Source organism: Phyllobates terribilis, unplaced genomic scaffold, assembly GCF_046119375.1.
Source record: "Phyllobates terribilis strain yellow unplaced genomic scaffold, ASM4611937v1 Scaffold_8__6_contigs__length_399053987, whole genome shotgun sequence".
Taxonomy (NCBI): Eukaryota; Metazoa; Chordata; class Amphibia; order Anura; family Dendrobatidae; genus Phyllobates; species Phyllobates terribilis.
In genome coordinates, this window is record NW_027362768.1 from 12,064,882 (window position 1) to 12,088,074 (window position 23,193).

Here is a 23,193-nt window from a genome sequence, read left to right on the forward strand (position 1 = left end):
GTACCCACAGACACCTCACCACTGAACTTCACTAGGGCACATGGTAAGAGGCATCAATCCTTTTGCTACATTGCTTTATAAACCTACTTTCAGCCTCTTCTCCTCATGTAACCTCATAAATCAGTTAACAACAGTTCACTGTATCACATCACTATATACTGTTAACAAAAAAAAAGTGACATACACACACTAGGGTTGCAACAAAAATTGTGAAATAATACTTTTTCATTATTTCTTAGATGTGAAAAAAGATGTTTTGACCTTTATGGTCTTTATCAATCTTGGTGAAGGTCACTTTTTTTTTTACACGTGTTCTTCATTTATATTGAATTATAAAAAAAAGTCCCCTTTCATATATTTTGCAACCCGGGTGAGCACTGTCATTCTTTGCTATTTTCAGAGCTGTGTCTGTTTCTTGTAGCAAATGATGCAAGCTACAGATTTAAGCGAGACATACTAGAGTTTTAATTTTTACATGTGGTTACATAGTTATATAGTTTGAAAAAAGGCTTAGGTCCATCAAGTTCAACCTTTCTCCACCAATTATAAATTCTTTCTCATTAAATGTACAATTCAGTCTTAAACATTATTAATATACATTTACAACTCATATAATACCTGTAAATTCTGCCTAATGCACCTTAATTATTCACTTACAATAAACTATATTTAAAAAAAGCTATATTGGCGATTTGGACTTAAGGAAATCTTTCCGGTATATTGCTCAGTAAATGAAACCTGCAGTAAACATTTCCCATATCGGCTGTTTAAGTGAAATAAAGTCAGGATAAGTACAATTAACTCTATTTTCCCATTATTAATGTGGGTCAGTTGCAGCAGTTGAAGCTGTCTTTATATCTTTTTAATTTGTATCAGCTCCATTGTTGATCATTGAAATCCCAGCCCATCTGTTGACAGGCAGGATAGAGCAAGGGTCAAGGACTGTGTTACACCGCTAGGCATACCTCGACAGTTAATAGGCTTCCACTGCTGACGTATTGAGCAAAAACCGCTTTCACAATGAGAACTACAAGGTAAGAGATGACAGATTCCTTGTGGTCATATCAGATGCTAAACATTTACCCTCCAGGGGCAAGATTGCAAAGGTCTGCAGTGAAGAGTTATGGGGTAGGAAGTAATGTTTATCGGAGCCATGTCATATAAGCAGATAGAGAGCAGAGAAAATCATGAAGAAGAGACATTATTGTTTTTCATGATGTTCAGGGCAGAGGCACTTGACTCTGTCATTTTGTTCTTTTTTATTACTAGATGAACCATTTAGTATCTATGTGGAAGGAACTGTTCGTGAGGAATTATACAAAAGAGTGCAATGATATGCCAAGTTTATTTGTAACCACTGACTGTTTTAACACATTAATCTAACATATTAACTTATCCAGCAAGTCCCCGGGTTACAAACAAGCTAGATTTTTTTAGGTCTTTTCTTAAGGGGAATCTGTTAGCAGCATGAGTTAGTGGAAAAAATACAGAATTTAACATTGTGTCACATGTCAAGCTGTGTGCTGTAATTTACTTAGACTGAAAGTTTTATCACCTAGTGATTATCATTGCACAGACTAGCTGGCACGCTTGCAAGTCTGACTTTGCGCCCTCCTGAGATAAGATGCTCACTGTTTATAGCCTATGTACATAGAAAGCCAGGTGTGGGCAGGGTTAGATTTCTCAGCTCTGCTGCATTAGTAAATCTAAAATCTCTGATTGTGTCAGGAAACTAAATGATATATCGCTGGATTCAGGGTCTCTTTGTCTACATCATGTTGCTCTCAGATCAAGTATTAAAGACCGGCTGATAGGTTCCCTTTAAGTTGAGTTTGTAAGTAAGTTGGAACAAGTACAGGGTTGGCAAATAGTATGGTTGCAATGGCAAGATGTGCACAGCAGAATATAATGCTCTATGCAGAAAAAATGGCCCCATGTAGTGCTCCATTCAGTATGGGCCTCATATTTTGCTCCTTGCAGTATGGGTCCCAAATACAATGGGTACAGAAAGTATTCAGACCCCTTTAAATATTTCACTCTTTGTTTCATTGCAGCCATTTGGTAAATTCTAAAAAGTTCAGTTTTTTCTCATTAAAGTACACTCTGCACCCCATCTTGACAGAAAAAAAAGCAGAAATGTAGAAATTTTTGCAAAATAATTAAAAAAGACAAATTGAAATATCACATGGTCATAAGTATTCAGACCCTTTGCTCAGTATTGAGTAGAAGCACCCTTTTGAGCTAGTACAGCCATGAGTCTTCTTGGGAATGATGCAACAAGTTTTTCACACCTGGATTTGGGGATCCTCTGCCATTCTTCCTTGCAGATCCTCTCCAGTTCCATCAGGTTGGATGGTGAATGTTGGTGGACAGTCATTTTCAGCTCTCTCCAGAGATGCTCAATTGGGTTTAGGTCAGGTCTCTGACAAGAATGGTCACAGAGTTGTTATTTTAGCTGTGTGCTTAGGGTCATTGTCTTGTTGGAAGGTGAACCTTCGGCCAAGTCTGAGGTCCAGAGTACTCTGGAAGAGGTTTTCATCCAGGATATCTCTGTACTTGGTCACATTCATGTTTTCTTCAATTGCAACCAGTCGTCCTGTCCATGCAGCTGAAAAACACCCCGATAGCATGATGCTGCTGCCATCACCATGTTTCACTGTTGGGATTGTATTGGGCAGGTGATGAGCAGTGCCTGGTTTTCTCCACACATACCGCTTAGAATTATCACCAAAAAGTTCTATCTTCATCTCATCAGACCAGAGAATCTTATTTCTCATAGTCTGGGAGTACTCCATGTGTTTTTGAGCAAACTCTATGCAGGCTTTCATATGTCTTGCACTGAGGAGAGGCTTCCGTCAAGCCACTCTGCCATAAAGGCCCGACTGGTAGAGGGCTGCAGAGATAGTTGACTTTGTGGAACTTTCTCCCATCTCCCTTCTGCATCTCTGGAGCTCAGTTACAGTGATCTTGGGGTTCTTCTTTACCTCTCTCACCAAGGCTCTTCTCCCATGATTGCTCAGTTTGGCTGGACGGCCTGGTCTAGGAAGACTTCTGGTGGTCCCAAACTTCTTCCATTTAAGGATTATGGAGACCACTGTGCTCTTAGGAACCTTGAGTAATGCAGAAATTCTTTTGTAACCTTGGCCAGATCTGTGCCTTTCCACAATTCTGTCTCTGAGCTCCTTCGGTAGTTCCTTTGAGCTCATAATTCTCATTTGGTCTGACATGCACTGTGAGCTGTGAGGTCTTATATAGATAGAAGTGTGCCTTTCCAAATCAAGTCCTATCAGTTTAATTAAACACATCTGGACTCCAATGAAGGGGTAGAATCATCTCAAGGCGGATCACAAGGAAATGGACAGCATGTGACATAAATATGGGTGTCTGAGCAAAGGGCCTGAATACTTATGACCATGTGATATTTCAGTTTATCTTTTTTAATAAATTTGCAAAAATGTCTACTTTTCTGTTTTTTTTCAGTGAAGATGGGGTGCAGAATGTACTTTAATGAGAAAAAAAATGAACTTTTTAGAATTTACCAAATGCCTGTAATGAAACAAAGAATGAAAAATTTAAAGGGGTCTGAATACTTTCCGTACCCACTGTATTGCTCCATGCAGTATGGGCCCCATATATTGCTCCATGCAGAATGGGCCCCATATATTGCTTCATGCAGTATGGGCACCATATATTGCTCCAAACAAAATGGCCCCATATATTGCTCCATGCAGAATGGGCCCCATATAATGCTCCATACAGTATAATGGACAGCATATGTTTCTACATACAGTATAATGGGCCCCATACATTGCTGCATGCAGTATGGCACCATATATTGCTCCATACAAAATGGGCCAGATATATTGCTCCATGCAGAATGGGCCCCATATAATGCTCCATACAATATAATTGACCCCATATGTTTCTACATTCAGTATAATGGGCCCCATACATTGCTGCATGTAGTATGGCACCATATGTTGCTCCATACAAAATGGGCCCCATATATTGCTCCATGCAGAATGGGCCCCATATATTGCTCCATACAGAATGGGACTCATATATTGCTCCATATAGTATAATGGACCCCATTTATTGGTACATACACAATGGGCACCATATATTGTCTCCCGTGCCGCCAGATGCCTCTCACGCTGGCACCAACTTGGGTGTGCACCCTGCGCGCAGATCCCCAGGCACTGTGCTTAGGGCGCGGGCATGCTCCCTGTCTTTTAAAGGGGCCGCGCGCACAGTCATAAGATGTCCCCGGCCAATGGCCGGTGGACAGGTATTGTTTAAGGTACCTCCCCCAACATGGAGGTGCCTGTGCAACATGTTAGTTTGGTTCCTAAACTTCCTGTCAGTTCTCAGGATCCATTGCTGCCCTTCAGCCTATCAGCCATGCCCTCCAGCCTGTCTATCAGCCGTGCCTGCCAGCTTGTCTATTAGCCATGCCCGCCAGCCTGTCTATCAGCCGTGCCCGCCAGCCTGTCTATCACCCATGCCCGCCTGCCTGTATATTAGGCGTGCTCGCCTGCCTGTCTACCAGCCATGCTTGCCTTCCGGTCTACCAGCCGAGCCCGCCAGCCTGTCCAGCAGTCATGCCCGCCTGCCTATCAGTCTCGCCCATCTGCCTGTCTACCAGCCGTGTCCGCCTGCCTGCCTTCCAGCTGAGCCAGCCTGCCTGCCTTCCAGCCGAGCCCGCCTGCCTGCCTTCCAGCCGAGCCCGCCTGCCTTCCAGCCGAGCCCGCCTGCCTGCCTTTCAGCTGAGCCTGCCTGCCTACCAGCCAAGTCCGCCTGACTGTCTACCAGCCATGCTCCTCTGCTCACCTATCGGCCATGCCAGTCTGGTGCCTGCCATCAGTCCCGTGGGAGTCGCCTGCTCTCACACGAGGTCGGTCCCGGAGTAGCACCTGGTCCACCTTCCCGGTCCTTCCCTGATTCTCGGAGTCGACTAAGCCGCCATAGAGCCAGGGTCTGGGTGAGGCCCTAGTTATGCCCCTTCGATCCCTCATTGTACCACGACACAGTGGTCCCACCACCCGGCTCTGTAACACTTTGATCTTACAGACTGGGACTTTTTGTGTGAAACAGGGGGAGAGGATGTTAATGAACCTGATGTAAATGAGGTGGTTGGTAGAATTACTGATTACAATAACTTTTGTACTGATATGCTGGTGCCTGTAAAGGAAAATAGGTGTTTTACAAATAACAAGCCCTGGATAACAAAAGAATTGAAACAGTTACAGAGGGGAAATAAGTATTTGATCCCTTGCTGTTTTTGTAAGTTTTCCCACTGACAAAGACATGAACAGTCTATAATTTTAAGGGTAAGTTAATTTTAACATTGAGAGATAAAATATCCAAAAAAAATCAAGAAAATCACATTGCATAAATTACATAAATTTATTTGCATTTTGCAGTGAGAAATAAGTATTTGATCCCTCTGGCAAACAACACTTAATACTTGGTGGCAAAACCCTTTTTGTCAAGAACAGCAGTCAGACGTTTTTTGTAGTTGATGATGAGGTTTGCGCACATGTCGGGAGGAATTTTTGTCCACTCCTCTTTGCAAATCATCTCTAAATCATTAAGATTTTGAGGATGTCGCTTGGTATCTCGGCCGTTCAAATCCCTCCATAAGTTTTCTATGAGATTAAGGTCTGGAGACTGGCTAGGCCACTCCATGACCTTACTGTGCTTCTTTTAGAACCACTCCTTTGTTGCCTTGGCTCTATGCTTTGGGTCATTGTCTTGCTGGAAGACCCAGCCACGACCAATCTTCAATGCTCTTACTGAGGGAAGGAGGTTATTGGCAAAAATCTCAAGATACATGGCCCCATCCATCTTCCCTTCAGTATGGTGCAGTCGTCATGTCCCGTTTGCAGAAAAGCATCCCCAAAGTATAATGATTTCCCCATCATGCTTCACAGTTGGGACGATGTTCTTAGGGTTGTACTCATCCTTCTTCTTCCTCCAAACACGGCGAGTTGAGTTAATGCCAAAGAGCTCAATTTTTGTCTCATCTGACCACAGCTCCTTCTCCCAATAACTCACAGAATCATCCAGGTGTTCATTGGCAAACTTCAGACGGGCCTGCACATGTGCCTTCTTGAGCAGGGGGGCTTTGCGGGCACTGCAGGATTTTGAACCTTTAAGGCGTAATATGTTACCAATGGTTTTCTTGGGGACTGTGGTCTCAGCTGCCTATAGATCATTAACAAGTTCCCCCATTGTAGTTTTAGGCTGATCTCTCACCTTCGTCATGATCAAGGATACCCCACAAGGTGAGATTTTGCATGGTGCCCCAGATCGATGTCGATTGACAGTCAATTTTGTATTTTCTTACTATTGCACCAACAGTTGTCTCCTTCTCACCCAGCGTCTTACTTATGGTTTTGTAGCCCATTCCAGCTTTGTGCAGATCTACGATCTTGTCCCTGACATCCATAGAAAGCTCCTTGGTCTTGCCCATGTTGTAGAGGTTAGAGTCTGACTGATTAATTGAGTCTGTGGACAGGAGTCTTTTATACAGGTGACTATGTAAGACAGCAGTCTTTAATGCAGGTAACAAGTTGATTAGGAGCGTCTAACTGGTCTGTAGGAGCCAGAACTCATAATAGTTTGTATGTGATCAAATACTTATTTCTCACTGCAAAATGCAAAAAAAAATTATCTAATTTATATAATGTGATTTTCTTGATTTTTATTTTGGATATTCTATCTCTCAATGTTAAAATTAACCTTCCCTTAAAATTATAGACTGTTCATGTCTTTGTCAGTGGACAAACTTACAAAAACAGCAAGGGATCAAATACTTATTTCCCCCACTGTATTAAACAGGAAAAACTGGCATTTAAAATGAGGGACAAAGAGAAAATGTAAATGTTACAACGAGACTTGAAGAACAGAATAAAAGATGCCCAAGAGGCTTTCAGAATAAAACTAGAAAATAAACTGTCACATTATAACCACAGGGATGTGTGGCCGGGAATGAAACTTATCACTGGGTTTATTAAGGTGAGACCAGATCAGGAAGATGGGGGACTGGACAGGGCTAATGAAGTGAATGAGCTTTTCAACAGATTCAGCAATATATACGCAGAACCAACAGGGAGGGAAGATGGAGCTAGGAAATGATCAGCAACATTGATGTTGGGGGATGAACAGACTGATTTTAGAGTCTCCAAAAATGATGTGAGGAGACAGTTTAGGAAACAAAACATAGTCAAAGCAGCAGGGCCAGCTGGTATCAGACCATGTGAATTTAAAGTGTGTGGAAACCAGCTGTGTACTGTCTTTCAGTACCTGTTTACCTTGAGCCTACAATGACAGAGGGTACCGGTGTTATGGAAGACTTCCTGCCTCGTTCTGGTTCCCAAGACTACTTTCCCAGCATCCCTAAATGACTATCATCCCATAGCCTTAACATCGCATGCTATGAAGTCCTAAGAAAAATTAATGCTTGCTTACTTGAGTCCGAGGGTGAGGGCTTTTGCTGACCCCATACAGTTTGCTTACCAGCATAGATTGGGGATGGATGATGCTGTTATATCTCTGTTACATACAGTAAATTCATTTTTGGACAATGATGGAACCACTGTACGTGCAATGTTCTTTGACAAAACTAAGTAGCTGGTGGTGAACTATAGCTGGAGAAAGGTGAACTGTTCACATGTCACTATTGCTGGTCAGGAAGTAGATCAGGTCGAGAGTTACAAATATTTTGGGGTCCACTCGGACAGCAAACTGGACTGGAGGTGCCATATGGAGAAGATTTACAAGACAGGGATAAGCAAACTACTTCTTACAGAAACTAAGGTCATTTAATGTGTGCAGCAAAATGTTAGAAATCTTAGTTAGTGGTGGAAAGTGCCATCTTTTTCACAATCATATGCTGGGGAAGTAGTGTGCGGCTGTCTGATGCTAATAAACTAAATAAGCTTATCAAGAAGGCAAGCTCCGCTAGTGGAGTGGAGGTAGTGGAGGAAAGAATTCAGAAGAAGTGAGACACCTAACTAAGCTCCCTTAAAGAGGTGGTCCAAAGTAATCTTCATTCTAAATTTATTGCGTGCCATAGCCTAAACTATTTTCAAATATACTATCCAATCATTTTCTTACTTTTTTTTACTACTTCTTTTTTTGATGACGCTTCATTTAAGAATCCCAGTGCAAAAGTGTCATCAGGGAGCAGAGGCTTCAGTCACTGATGCAGCCTGTGCCCCCTCCCTGCAATGTAGTGTCATCAGTGAAGCTCGTTTCAGGGGCTTGGCTAGTCCCAGCGTAATGTGCACAATATCAGCGTTCCCTGTTGCTGGCTCAGATCAGCAGTAACCAAATATGTTGTCAGAATAATCAGCGTTCGGAGACCCCCCGTAAGAAAAGTCACTGGTTTCTGAACGCCGGGTATTCGGAGAATGCGCTCTTTTGCCAGCTTGTTACTGCTGGTCTGACCAGGAAACAGAAAGCTCGCTGTCATTGTGCACATCGCACAGTGACAGCGCAGGGACTACCCCAGTCACTGAAACTAGTGACACTGATGATGCTTTGTTCCTGGGAAGGGGCAGAGGCTGCAGCAATCTCTGCCCCTGATGACGGCATTCTAAAACAAAGCATCATCAAAAAAGAAAGTAGTAAAAAAATATAAGAAAAGCAGTTAGATGGTGTAGTTAGGGAAGGATAGGGATTTTTTTAAATTTAAGTATATTTGAAAATAGTTTAGATTATGGCATTATATATATAGGGATTTAGGAGGAAAATTACTATGGTCTTTGGATTGCCCCTTTAATATAAAAGAAAGGAGGATTTTTCCTTCACAATGCGCTCAACAAAAAATGAAAGAGTTTTGACACCTTAGTTTGGAATAAAATAAATGTCTGCTATATGCCATGCTGTTGTTTCTTGACATGCACAGTGTTACCAATGCTGGGTACACTGTAAAGGAAAGATATACTGATATTTATAGCAATGACAGACCTCTCATAAATGCAATATGTTGACATTCTTTTTTCCACATTACACAGCATCACAGTGTCATTTATACACAAGTACTCACAATCTGAGCTTTCTCATTTTCCCGTAGCTTCCGACAAGCTGGAGTCAGATAAGCCTGTAAGACTCTGTGTTGGCTGTAAATCCAGTGACTGCCCAGTGTGGGATTGCTTATGATTAGGTGGAGGTGATGGTGCATGTTCTCTGTAATAACAAGCAGCTGGGAACTTTGGCACAAAGTAAAGTGTAAAGTGAATCGGCCCAAGTATGCTAAGCTGAGTTCTTCTGCTGCTCACCCTGTACTGAACTGCATTGCATGACTGGTGCAAAAGAAACATAGATGGATAAAAGGAAGAAAACAGATTGTTAGATCTGTCTGAGATATATTTATGTTTCTACTGTCAAAATACTAATTATTTTTCTGCTTTATCGCAATCAGCTATAAACATTGCATTCATTGTATTTCTCCAGATTCACTGTTCTGTAAATGAGGTATTTATAACTTACATAATAATGGCTTGTCAATTTCTCCGACCACCCATTTATCAGGGGAAGGAGAGTTCCCTAAACCTCCTTCTGTAGGAGTAGCAGCTGCATTTCTTATGGATCTTCGCTGTTTATAAAACCCCACTAGACTTTAATCTCATAGTCTAGAATGATGCAGTTTCTTTTCACAGAAATAAGATATGGGTTCCATTAAGATTTTAGAAAAGGATATTCAATAGCTTTAAGACCTCATTCAGACGTCCATTAATTTCTTGCACGTGAAAAAAACCTGTTTATCAGTATACTGGATCTAATATTGATGTGTGTTTGCTCAGTGTGTATATTTTACCATTGGTAATATTCTTATATTATCCATTTTTCTTATATCCATTTTTTTTTCTCTTTCCCGCATTTGCAGTGGGGAGGTGCAATCTGTCAGCCTATCAGCAGCGCACACACGGAGCGAAGTGCTTTTTTTCACACAAGCAAGGGCATGTGTCATTGGCAGTGTATGTCACATGTCCTTGCCCTATAAGACCAAGCCATTTTCCCCGTCGCCACCATTTTCTCACTGCTGCAGCTGCGTGTTAGACGGCACCGCTGTTGCTGTGTGCGCTATACCTTGTTAATTTCAAGCCAATTTTCGCACAAATATACAGATAGCTTGGGAGTAGGGAATAGTTGTGATTGCAGTCCTTTTAAGGACTAGGTTACAGCATTTCCTACGACTTTTATCAGGGAGGTCTGTGCTCTTAAATAGATAGGTTGTGGGAGTAAAGACTAATTGTAATTGCAGTCCTTTTCAGGACTAGGTTACATCAGTTCCTATCAGTTTTTACCAGGCAGGTCTGTGCCAGTGCTGTGCAAGTTTTTATCACAGCATTTGGCTGAATCTAGCAAAGCTAATCCTTTTTGGCCTATTGCAGAGTGGAGTAGCCTATCTGTGTTGCAAGATATACCACCTGTGTATAGAATACCATTTTTTTTACTGCACCTAGTGAAGTAAAATCTTTTGGGCATAGCATCATTCTATTAGTCCATCTATACTGACCTCCATCAGGTTGCAAATTGAATCTAATTTTTTTCTGCATCTAGCTCTGAAAAAATATTTGGGCTTCTAGCAGTGTGTGGGACTTGTTCTATTAGTCCATCTATACTGACCTCCATCAGGTGGCAAACTGAATATAATTTTTTTCTGCATCTAGCTCTGAAAAAATATTTGGCCTTCTAGCAGTGTGTGGGACTTGTTCTATTAGTCCATCTATACTGACCTCCATCACGTTGCAAATTCAAAATAATTTTTTGTCTGCATCTAGCTCTGAAAAAATATTTGGCCTTCTAGCAGTGTGTGGGACTTGTTCTATTAGTCCATCTATACTGACCTCCATCAGGTTGCAAATTAAAAATAATTTTTATCTGCATCTACCTCTGAAAAAATATTTGGGCTTCTAGCTGTGTGTGGGACTTGTTCTATTAGTCCATCTATACTGACCTCCATCAGGTTGCAAACTGAATATAATTTTTTTCTGCATCTAGCTCTGAAAAAATATTTGGCCTTCTAGCAGTGAGTGGGACTTGTTCTATTAGTCCACCTATACTGACCTCCATCAGGTTGCAAATTCAAAATAATTTTTTGTCTGCATATAGCTCTGAAAAAATATTTGGCCTTCTAGCAGTGTGTGGGACTTTCTCTATTAGTCCATCTATACTGACCTCCATCAGGTTGCAAATTAAAAATAATTTTTATCTGCATCTACCTCTGAAAAAAATATTTGGGCTTCCAGCTGTGTGTGGGACTTGTTCTATTAGTCCATCTATACTGACCTCCATCAGGTTGCAAACTGAATATAATTTTTTTCTGCATCTAGCTCTGAAAAAATATTTGGCCTTCTAGCAGTGTGTGGGACTTTCTCTATTAGTCCATCTATACTGACCTCCATCAGGTTGCAAATTAAAAATAATTTTTTGTCTGCATCTTGCTCTGAAAAAATATTTGGCCTTCTAGCAGTGTGTGGGACTTTCTCTATTAGTCCATCTATACTGACCTCCATCAGGTTGCAAACTGAATATATTTTTTTTCTGCATCTACCTCTGAAAAAATATTTGGGCTTCTAGCTGTGTGTGGGACTTGTTCTATTTGTCCATCTATACTGACCTCCATCAGGTTGCAAATTCAATATAATTTTTTTCTGCATCTAACCCAGCCAATAGTTTTGGCCTAATACCACAATTTGGACACTCAGCTCTGCTCGGTTCCCATCCATTGTTTTTTGTGCAAACAACTCCAGAGTTGTGAATTAGTTAACCACCAAAATGAGTGGAAAAAGGCCTGCTGCAGGTGGAAAGGGGAATAGGCGTGTTGGGAAGGGGAAAAAAGGTTGTGTCCGTGGGGTAGGTGTTAAAGCAACAGTAACATCTGCAGAAGAAAGACCGTCTTCCAGCCAAACTAAAATGTCTACTTCTTTTAGCGGACAATGTGATAAGATCCCTTTCTTACGGCCACGCCAATCGCTACAAATTCCAGATGAGGCACAAAAACAGCAGGTGCTTCAACGGATATCAAGTGTTCCTTTAAGTGGGCTCTCCTCTACATCAACTTCAACATCACAAATACTCCAGTCCTCAAAGGTGTCACCCCAATCGCACTTGCTTCTTCACAGCTCCCAAATCTCCTGCTGCCCGTCTGAGTATGAGGTAGAACAGATGGTTGAGTCTGCAGAGCTGTTTACTCATACTATAGCCTGGGAATCAGAGGTCGACTCCAGCGCTTCTGTGAATCCAGACGAGGAAATGATCTGCACTGATGCCCAGAATCTTTATGAGTCGGATCCAGGACCAGACGCAGAAGGTTCTGACCATAATGTAGACCCTAATTCCCAAACTGTAACTCCTGTTGGTGGAGACAATGAGGAAGACGATGATGAGACTCAAATACCTGATTGGAGCGACAACTTTAGTTTTTTGTCAGGGCAGGAACAGGTTGGCTCTGAGGACGATGGGTGTGATAACGCACAGGGTGATGATGATGAGGTTGGAGATCCCACTTACTGTCAACCCACAGTCAGCCAAGAGATGAGGTTAGCAGAGGAGGTGGAGGAGGATGCTAGTGATGACGAGGTCAGGTTGCGCCTTCCTGGACAGAGACGTAGTACTGGAAGCACGTCAACAACTGCTTCCTCAAGCACAACTCTGCCTCTCACCACAAGTCGTGGTGGCTCTTCAGGTCGCATGGGTGCTAAGCCTTGCATAGCCTGGGCATTTTTTCAGATCGATAAAGATGACCCAACTCGTGTTATCTGTAACATTTGTCAGCAAAAGCTAAGTAGAGGCCAAAAAATACATAGTTTGAGTACTTCATGCATGAACCGGCACATGGACATGAAGCATAAGTTGCAGTGGGAAGCTCACTGTGCTACAATGCGGCCTTGCCGGCCGGGCCAACCACCGTCTGCCATATCTTGTGCATCCGCGGCCTCTTCATCCTCTGTGACTGGGGGGACAGCAGTCACACCTGTTTTGGGGCGCAGACCTGCCACCTCTTTACCCGCAACAGCCAGCGTGATTGGCAGGTCATCATTTTCTTTGGAGGTGGTGACACCAGCTGGTGTTGAGTGCTGTCCGACATCGATAGCACCACCTTTGGATCAAGGCAACCTATCATGTCCGCCTGCATCTTCCTCACAGACCGGCAGTTTGCCGGGGACACCCTTATCAACCCCGTCTAAGCACAATAGCCAGCCCTCGGTCCCTCAGATGTGTACAAGTAAAAGACCATTTCCTCCTAGCCATGAGGAAGCTAAGAGGTTGAATTTCACCATCTGCAAGCTCTTGGCTACAGAAATGCTGCCTTTCCGCCTGGTGGACACAGAGGATTTTCGAGACCTTATGTCCGTCGCAGTGCCCCAGTACCAGATGCCCAGTCGGCACTACTTCTCAAAGAAAGGTGTGCCTGCGCTACACCAGCATGTCGCACACAACATCACCGCTTCTTTGAGAAACTCTGTGACAGGGTGCATTTCACCACAGACACTTGGACGAGTAGGCATGGACAGGGGCGTTACATGTCGCTGACTGGGCACTGGGTAACTATGGTGACAGCAGGACAAGGGGCTGCTGTCCAAGTCTTGCCGTCCCCACGAGTTGTACGTCAATCCTCTTTATCTCAAAGTTCCTCCACTGCTTCTGCCTCCTCAACCTCCTCTCGGTCCTCGACCTGCACCCAAAGCCTGTCTGGTCATGCCACAAGCTTTCTAACTGCGCAGAAGGGATCCTGCACACCTCCTTACTATGCTGGCAGTAGTGCTCAACGTCATCAGGCGGTTTTTACTTTGAAATGTCTGGGAAATGTGAATCACACAGCTGAGGAGTTGTGGTCAGCTCTGGAGAACCAATTTCATGAATGGTTGTCTCCACTGGACCTGAAACCAGGGAAGGCCGTGTGCGACAATGCTGCAAACCTGGGTGCGGCCCTTCGCCGGGGCAATGTCACACACGTGCCTTGTATGGCTCACGTGTTGAACCTGGTTGTCCAGCAATTTTTAGCCCACTATCGCGGACTAGATGGCCTTCTGCAGAGGGCACGGTCGCTGTGTGCTCACTTCCGCCGTTCGCATCCCGCAGCTCAGCGACTTACATCTCTACAGAAGTCGTTGGGCCTGCCACTTCCCGGCTAAAATGCGATGTGCCTACCCGGTGGAATTCAACTCTGCACATGTTGCAGCGACTGTGGCAGCACCGACAAGCCCTGGTGCAATACGTTCTGACGTATAGCCTGGGCCAACGAGATCCAGAGGAGGGGCAAATCACGCTGGAGGAGTGGTCTCAGATCAGGGACCTATGCACCCTTCTGCACAGTTTTGAAATGGCGACGAAGATGTTTAGTGCTGACGATGCCATTATCAGCATGACTATTCCGGTGACTTACATGCTGGAGCACATGTTAAACAGAATTCGGAGTCAGGTGGTGGCACAAGAGGAGGTGGAGGAAGTAGAGGAGGAGGAGTTGTATGCGGAAGGGCTAACATCTGCAAGGTCCAGATGGTCGGCAGCACCAAGGCGGCAGGCATGTGAGGGTGGGGGAGATGGTTTTACCAGGGCGCATGGTAGTAGCCAAACTAGTGAGGAAGGTGCAGGAGCCCAGGAAGAAGTGGAGGACGAACTGATGGAAGACTCATCAGATGAGGGAGACCTTGATCACATTTCTGTTGTGCGAGGTTGGGGGGAGAGGACAGAGGAAGGAAGCATGATTGTTACCTCGCCACCAACACAACAGGGACTTGGTGCTCCTGGATGCGCATCACACATGAGTGCCTTCTTGCTGCACTACCTGCAACATGACCCTCGAATTGTGAGAATTAGAAATAATCCTGACTACTGGGTTGCCACACTGTTAGATCTCCGGTACAAAAGCAAATTTGCAGAAATTATTCCTGCCATAGAAAGGGATGCAGGCATGCAGGAGTATCAGCAGAGACTGTTGCAGAATCTTACATGTGCTTTTCCACAAAACACCAGTGGTGCAGGTAGTTAATCTCACATTCCAACTTGCCAACCGTGGGACCGTCGAGTGTTCAGCACTAAAACCGTAACAGAACCACAGTATCTGCTGGTAACATCAATTTTGCGGAATCATTTCACCACTTTTTTAGCCCATCCTTTGCAAGGCCACAGGAGACAAGAAGTCTGACACATAGTCAACGCCTAGAGACGATGGTACAGGAGTATCTCCAAGTAAACATTGAAGCCATGACTGTGTCACTGGACCCTTGCTCTTTTTGGGCTTCCAATCTGGATAAATGGCCGGAGCTAGCCACTTACGCCTTGGAGATCTTGTCATGTCCCGCAGCCAGCGTTCTGTCTGAACGTGTGTTCAGCGCTGCTGGTGGTGTGCTGACAGATAAGCACACGCGGCTCTCCACTGATAATGTAGACAGACTCACGTTCATAAAGATGAACAAATCATGGATCCGAAACGACTTTTCTACCCCTGTGTCATCCTGGGGAGAGTAAAAGCTTGATGATTGGTTAAAATCACCTCACCAACCGTTTTAAGCTTTCAAATTACTAATCATGTTTATCTGTATCTTGGCTGGAAACTAATTTGGGCTTTGTAGCAGTGTGCAGCACTGATTCTATTAGGCCATCTATAATAAGCACCACCAGATTTAAAATTACTAATCATGTTTATCTGTATCTTGGCAGGAAAATAATTTGGGCTTTGTAGCAGTGTGCAGTACTGATTCTATTAGGCCATCTATACTAAGCTCCACCAGATTTAAAATTGCTAATCATGTTAATCTGTACCTTGGCTGGAAAATAATTTGAGCTTTGTAGCAGTGTGCAGCACTGATTCTATTAGGCCATCTATACTAAGCTCCACCAGATTTAAAATTAATAATAATTTTTAGCTGCCTCTAGCCCGGAAAATAATTTTGGGGCTCCGAGATGCGCAAGACACATAAGTGCCTTCTTGCTGCACTAACTGCAACATGACCCTCATATTGTCAGAATTCGAAGTAATCCTGACTACTGGGTTGCCACACTCTTAGATCCCCCAAACTTTTCGATCAACCTTTTCATTTTAATAAAGACCAAAAAAATGGTCATTTTTGAAATTATAAGCATTAGCAGATTATTAGAAACTGAAATCAAACAGTTTTCAAGTCAAAACTTTATTCTAGGTGATGTTACATTTTCACATAGGACCCCTTGTTCGAATGGAGCTTCTGAACTCTCTCGTCCATTGAATTTGTCAGGTTTTGGATGGTTTCTGCTTCAATTGCTTTGCATGAGGACAGAATACCCTCCCAGAGCTGTTGCTTAGATGTGAACTGCCTCCCGCCATCATAGACACTCCTTTTGACGATGCTCCAGAGGTTTTGAATGGGGTAGAGGTCAGGGGAGCATGGGGGTCACACCATAAGTTTGTCCCCTTTTATGCCCATATCAGCCAGAGATGCAGATGTTTTATGTGCAGCATGAGATGGTGCATTATCATGCATAAAAATGATCTTGCTGTGGAATACACGGTTCATCTTCATGAACCATGGCAGGAAGTGCTGTTTGAGAAACTCCACATACATTATGGAGTTCAGGGATCCTAAAGGGGCCGACAATCTCTCTCCCCATGATTCCAGCCCAAAACATTACTCCACCTCCTCCTTGTTGGCGCTGTAGCCGTGTTTGCGTGGGGTGTCCATCAACCAGCCATCCTCCACTCCATCCATCTGGACCATCGAGCGTTGCACGGCACTCATCCGTGAACAAAACAGTTTTGAAATCAGTCTTCATGTAATGTTTGGCCCACTGGAGCCGTTTCTGCTTGTGTGAAGTGGATAGAGGAGGTCGACAGGATGGCGTATGCACAGCTGCAAACCTCTGAACCCTGCATCTTGTTGTTCGGGGGACGTTGGAGGCACCAGCAGCTTCAAAAACTTGTCTGCTGCTATGACAAGGCATTTTTGCCGCTGCTCTTTTAACCTGACGTAATTGCCTGTAGGAAAGAGTCCTCAATTTGCCCTTATCAGCACGCACACGTGTGTACTGTGAATCAGCTACATACTTCTTGATTGCCAAGACACTTCATCCTGATCATCGCACAATGTTGATTGTAGTCATGCCTTGACCTAAACACTCCACAATTTGTTGCTTCTCAGCAGCCGACACATCCTTTTTCTTTCCCATTTTGGCAGAAAATGTAGGCTGCTTAATAATGTGGGACAGCCTTTTTAAGTAGTCTTGCCTTTCATTGGACACACCTGACAAACTAATTAGCACAGGTGTCTGCAATTGCTTACAGTGATATAAAGAGCCATGACACATATCACCATCAATGAGTTTAACTGACAAACAAACAAATTCTTCCTTTATCACTCCTAAACACTTTTTGCATAATAATTTGGAACACAGTGTACATGTGCTTTTCCACAAAACACCAGTGGTTCACGTAGTGAATCTTACAGTTCTAACTTGCCAACCGTGGTCTGTGTGGAGTTGTTCAATAAAGGGCCCAAAATAAAGATAACATAGATGGGAGAGGTCTCTATGAATAGGAGTTCCTAAGTATTTGATACCCTGTGAGGGCCAGGCAAAGGGAAAGTTGGACTGGATGGAATCCTGTACGGATTTGGGGAGGGAGACATCGAGGGCCTCAGACTTCGCTGCATTGATTTTAAAATTTGACCATGTAACAAAGTGATCTATTTCAGCCATAACAGCATGGATGGATATATGTGATTGAGTGATATATACTAGGACATCATCAGAAAATAGAGAGCACTTGTACTCGGTGCCTCCCACCTCAATCCACCTAATATTGGGGTTATGGCGAATTGATGAGAGCAGGTGCTCCGTCACTAGGATGTATAAGAGAGGGGACAGAGGACATCCCTGCCTTGTCCCATTGGTGATTGTGAAAGGTGATGAAAATGTTCTGATGCACCCCCTGGGCCTTGGGACACCCGGACCCTTTTTGGTGGATGCTGGTGGTTGTAGTTCCGTGGCGGCGACCCGGTTCCGTGGCTCAGGGCGGTCAAACCAGTGGCGGAACTATTTATGTGGTTTTGATGTTTAAATGTCCGACTACGCCACCCGTGGATTGCGGTCAGAGTGAACCGCCGCTGCAGGGCAGACCGCTGAGGCTGGTGTTGTGGGTGCAGCAGAGCGTAGCATAACTCCCCACGGGAGGAGTATAGCCTCAGGGCAGTGTATGCGGAGGATGGGGGTGATGGTGCAGGGCAGCAGCAGTAACGACACGGAGTCAGTGATGCTGTCCAGGGCCTTTACTCACAGTTCTTATTATCCAGACCACGTCTGCAGGTAACGGCTGCCCACGTCGTACTGTGCTCACCAGGTGAGGGGCTCAGACAACTCCCAGATAACTTTGGAGCGCTTCACAGGACCCCCTTTGTGTGTCCTTTGTCTGGCCTTTCTTACAAACCCATCTGTCCGGCTGCCTCGGGCCTCCTCTTGGTAAACTTGGCCCCAGTTTCCCTGACCCTATGTGGTGCCTTCCTAGCGGGTGTAGCGAGGGGCTGCGCCACATAAAATGTCACAGCCTCCGGTTTCTAGCTGAGGGTCGTTTCCCGCCTCCACTAGTTTCGGGGACCGGTCTCCCCCTTTGCCTGACCCCTCCATGCAGGTGGATTCGGGCGTACGGTGGCGACTCGCCCATCCGCACCCCTGGGATCCCTTCGTTCCTCGTTCGTGGAGCCTTCTCCGCTCCTCTTCCTTCCTTCTCCCTCTTCCAGGCCTGGGCCTCTGTTACTAGGCCCGCCTCCGGAGCAGAGCTCATGCAGAGCCCCTGCTCCCTGTCACTTCTGCTCAGACTTCTCTGCACTGAACTAAGATGGTGCCCACCTTTTATACTCCCTTCTCAATGCACCCAGGAACTGCTTCCTCCCTGCTCCTGCACTACAGGGTTCCCCTTCCTCAGTGTTCCCTCCCCCCACTCCAGCCAGGGACAGGGACTGTCGTGCCCATCTCAGGGGCATATTGGTCGCCCTGCCCCACGGCAATGTGGTGTAATGCATGCAGGTGTCGGGTCCTGATCCACACTCCATCCTTACCTGAGAGTGAGATATCACACCTCTGGATGAGGTGCAATACCTCTGTAGCAACCGAGCCCTCAGGGTGCTACAGTTCCATTTATCTTCAGCCTAGGTGACGTATTGCGATACAGGGCCGTGATTTTGGCTATAAAAGGGTCCCCTAGACCCCTACGCCAAGCTTTTTAAGAGAATCATATATGGTGTGCCAGGAGACTCTATGGAATGCTTTCTCAGCATCCAAAGAGAGTATCTAATTACAAATTTTTAACTGCATCTAGCCCAGGAAATACTTTGTGCCTAGTAGCAGTGTCTGCTAGTCAGCGGATTATCCCGGCTGTTAAGCAAGCTACACCACCTGTAGTTTGGACACTTAATTTTTTCAAAGGAAATGCTTCGGGACCACGGGATACTCAGTGAAGAGCATCAGGAGGCACCCCAAGGCATAGGGGCTGGGACTGGCAGTTGGATGCCTTGCGGTGGACAGCCAAGCTCGATCCTTATAAAAGCTTTTTAACTGCAGCAGCTTTAGTGGACGCTACTGGAGCTGGAATTACGCGGCTGCTGGCATGAGACTTGCCCTCCAATAGATCCTTGTAAATGGATTTAAAGTGTATTCATTCAAATTAGAGAGACAATTTAAATTAAATAGCTTAGAGATGCCTCCACCACAGGGGGGCTCGCTCGACCCACCAGCGGACAGGCACCAGTATTGGGAGAGGGGGGCTGGCCGTCAGGGTTCACCGCGGCTGTGGCACAAACCCGGCGACACGGAGGTTGCACGGGCAGGAGCGGACTGGCCGTGTCGGCTTCTCACTGTTTGGATTTTAGAAGGGCATGACATGCCTATATCTGTGTCTCCCCCTCCTTTCACTCCTCCACCTCTTTTCTTTTCGCATGACTATATGTACTTGTCACTTTTCCATGTGTTAGTTGTGTCTTCTGAGCAGTTTGTCAGCTTTTGGACACCTTTGAAGGTGTTTTCTATGTGTTTCTATGTGTTTTTGTTTGCCTGCCATTGGTTTTAACGGTGTTCGAAGGTGTTCGACGAACAGTTCGACGAACAGTTCGGCGAACACACGGGTGTTCGACGAACCGAACCGAACTCGAACACTACGGGGGTGGGTCAACACTGTTCTTGACCAAGTGTGCATACACTGCAGCAGGGATTTTGTCCCACTCCTCCATACAGATATTCTCCTGATCTTTCAGGTTTAGGGGCTGAAATTGAGTTTCAGCTCCCTCCAAAGATTTTCTATTGGGATCAGGTCTGGAGACTGGCTAGGTCACTCCAGGACCTTGAAATGCTTCTTACACAGCTGATCCTTAGTTGCCCTGCATGTGTGTTTCGGGTCATTGTCATGTTGGAAAACCTAGCCATCCTCAATGCTCCTACTGAGTGAAGGAGGTTGTTGGCCAAAATGTCACGATACATAACCCTATCCATCCTCCCTTCAATGTGGTGTAATCGTCCTGTCCACTTTGCAGAAAATCACCCCCAAAGTATGGTGTTTCCCCCACCATGCTTCAAGTTTGGGACGTGTTCTTGGGGTTGTACTCATCCTTCTTCTTCCTCCAAACACGGTGAGTGAAGTTGATACCAAAAAGTTTATTTTGGTTTCATCTGACCCCATGACTTTCTCCCATGCCTCCTCTGGATCATTCAGATGGTCATTGGTGAACTTCAAACAGGTCTGGACATGTGCTGGCGTGAGCAGTGGGTCCTTGCGTGCCCGGCAGGATTTTAATCCATGACGGCATAGTGTGGTACTAACGGTAATGTTTGAGACTGTGTTCCTAGCTCTCTTCAGGCCATTGACCTGGTCCTCCCATGTAGTTCTGCGCTGATTCATGACCTTTCTCAGAATCATCCTTACCTCACGAGGCAAGATCCTGCATGGAGCCCCAGATTGAGGAAGATTGACAGTCCTCCTCTGTTTCTTCCATTTTCTAATAATTGTGCCAACAGTTGTTGCCTTCTAACCAAGCTGTTTGTGACGCGCCCCCTGGGCCGTGGGGTACTTGGCAGCCGGGCCTTATGGCTCCTTTAGGAGGAGATCATCAAGGTGGCTGGCCTGGTCCATTACCCAGGGCGGTCAGTGAAAAGGGGGATATTTTATATGGGGATTTGTCGTGACGCCACCTGTGGTGTCTGGTGAGGATCACCAGCGCTGCAAAAGTCCTCTGAGGCAGATGGTAGGGCAGCTTGTGATGGAATGGCTCCCCACAGGTGGAGCGGGCCTCAGGGCAGCGTGGGGGATGTACTGGATGGCAGTGCAGGGGAGAGACGGCAGGACGGTCCCGGAGGAAGGACGGACACTCACATGGGGGTAAGCTTCATTACCTTTACTGGTGATGCTGCAGGACGGTCCAGGGTACTCCAGGTGAAGGGCGCACTTCTGGACTCTCCCCAGTGAGCGGGTATAAGGCATCCTAGTCCGTTGCTTTACTTGTTGAGCTCCTGACCTGCCTGGAGCTAGGCCTAGCTTGGTTACTGTCTCTCTATGCACCTGCTGACTTGGTAGTAGGACTTTCTTTTGGCAATCACTCTCCCTGGACGCTGGGGCCTTTGTGATTCCTAGTCCTGTATATGAGTTCAGCTTGGTCGACCTGGGACCTGTAGTTCTCCAGGGGTTCCGGTTGTTCCTACTGGACATAAAGGACCCTGTAGGCGCGGACCCGATGTCCGGTGCATAAATCGGGGTGAGCCTATGATGTTCCTCTGCCCCCCATAACTCCTCTCACTCTTCTCCTTGCCTCCGGCCCCTCTCGGGGCCCTCAACTCAGGCTTCAGCATGTGCTGCAGGCCTCAACTTGCCACACCACAGCAGCCAGCGTGCTGCTACATCCTGAGCACACTCTAAACTCTCTGACCAACTACTGACTGCCTAGCTCCACCTTCCCCATATATGTCCCTAACGGGCTCCCTCTGCTTGTCTGAGGTGGTAGGTGGAGGTGTTTGAATGTAGTGAGGGCCTCCTGTGGAGAAATCCATCCATGCACCCCTCTGGGATCTGCGGCACCAGTGCGCAGCAGGGCGCCACATTACCCCCTAGTAAAACTCAGTACTCCTGGACTGAAGCAATTTTCATAACAGGTTAGCAATAACATTTCTTCCCTTTATGGGAGGCACTTTTCTTGAACGTTGCAGATAACATTATGAACAAATATTTATAAAACAAGTTCAGAGTTTCTCAAGTAAATGGTGTCCATTCCACCGATGAAGGAACATGAGCAATATGAGGGACCCACCTGAAAACCCTCAACGTAGGCCCTGGGCGTGGCTGCAGGGCATAGGTGATCCGGTTTTGGACCAGGTCTTCCGCCACGCCAAACAGGTTTTTGTTCAGTGGTACCTAAAGGGGCACTCCAGGGAGTGCAACTATTTATACGAACAGTTTTTGGGCTGCTCAAGTCCTCAGCCACAAAGTCCTTATACCGTTACGGTTAACTGTATACAGTTCAGTTTCACATACTGTGCTTAGTAGTGGTGCTCCCTCCGGGGAGACACCTGTTTTCTGTAGGCTGGCCCAGCCGGGTAATCAGCCTTGGACTTCAGGGGGACCAGGGATGAAGCAGCACCGTTTGCGTCCGGGACAGGGACTTCACTCATACCTGCTCCCGCGACTGCTCCAGCTCGGCCTGGCACCTCCCAGTCTTTACGCAGCTCCGCCGGAGCTGGGGTGCTGCCGGCCACTTGCATCGCCGACTGCTGCTGGCCATCGGACATCATTGTGCCCCCCCAGGGAACCGTGGCCTACCTTCTTCACTGCTTTCGGGTAGGCCGCAGCTCCACAGGCGACGGTCTTCCTTCAGGACCTTGCTTCGCTCGCGTCTGATGTCAGAGCGTTAACTGGACTCCTTCCAGGACCTGACGATTCCTGATTCGACGTCAGGCGGGGGGGCGTGTCCTGGGCTTCGCGCGCTTCCAGCGGTTACGCCCCTCTTCTTCCCATGCGGCAACAGGAAAAATGGCGGATATGGGGGGAAAACCTCAGGAATGGCGGGAAAACTTCACCACAGTAAGGGTTACAGTTTCTTTAAGGCACACAGTACCCGGTGGCAACGGGCAGGCAATCCTGTTCGTGATGCCAAAGCTGACACGCCCCCTGGGCCGTGGGGTACTCGGCAGCCGGGCCTTATGGCTGCTTTAGGGGAAGATCATCACGGT

General features: G+C 45.9%; 1 long non-coding RNA gene across 1 annotated transcript in view; it reads left to right on the forward strand.

Annotated features, from left to right (window-relative positions):
• The first annotated feature begins 920 nt into the window (after positions 1-920).
• The window catches only part of LOC141156352 (uncharacterized), a 30,363-nt gene continuing 8,090 nt past the window's right edge, over positions 921-23,193 (forward strand). The window contains exon 1 of the long non-coding RNA XR_012247592.1: positions 921-1,034. This is a non-coding gene — a long non-coding RNA (uncharacterized lncRNA). The remainder of the gene's footprint in view (positions 1,035-23,193) is intronic.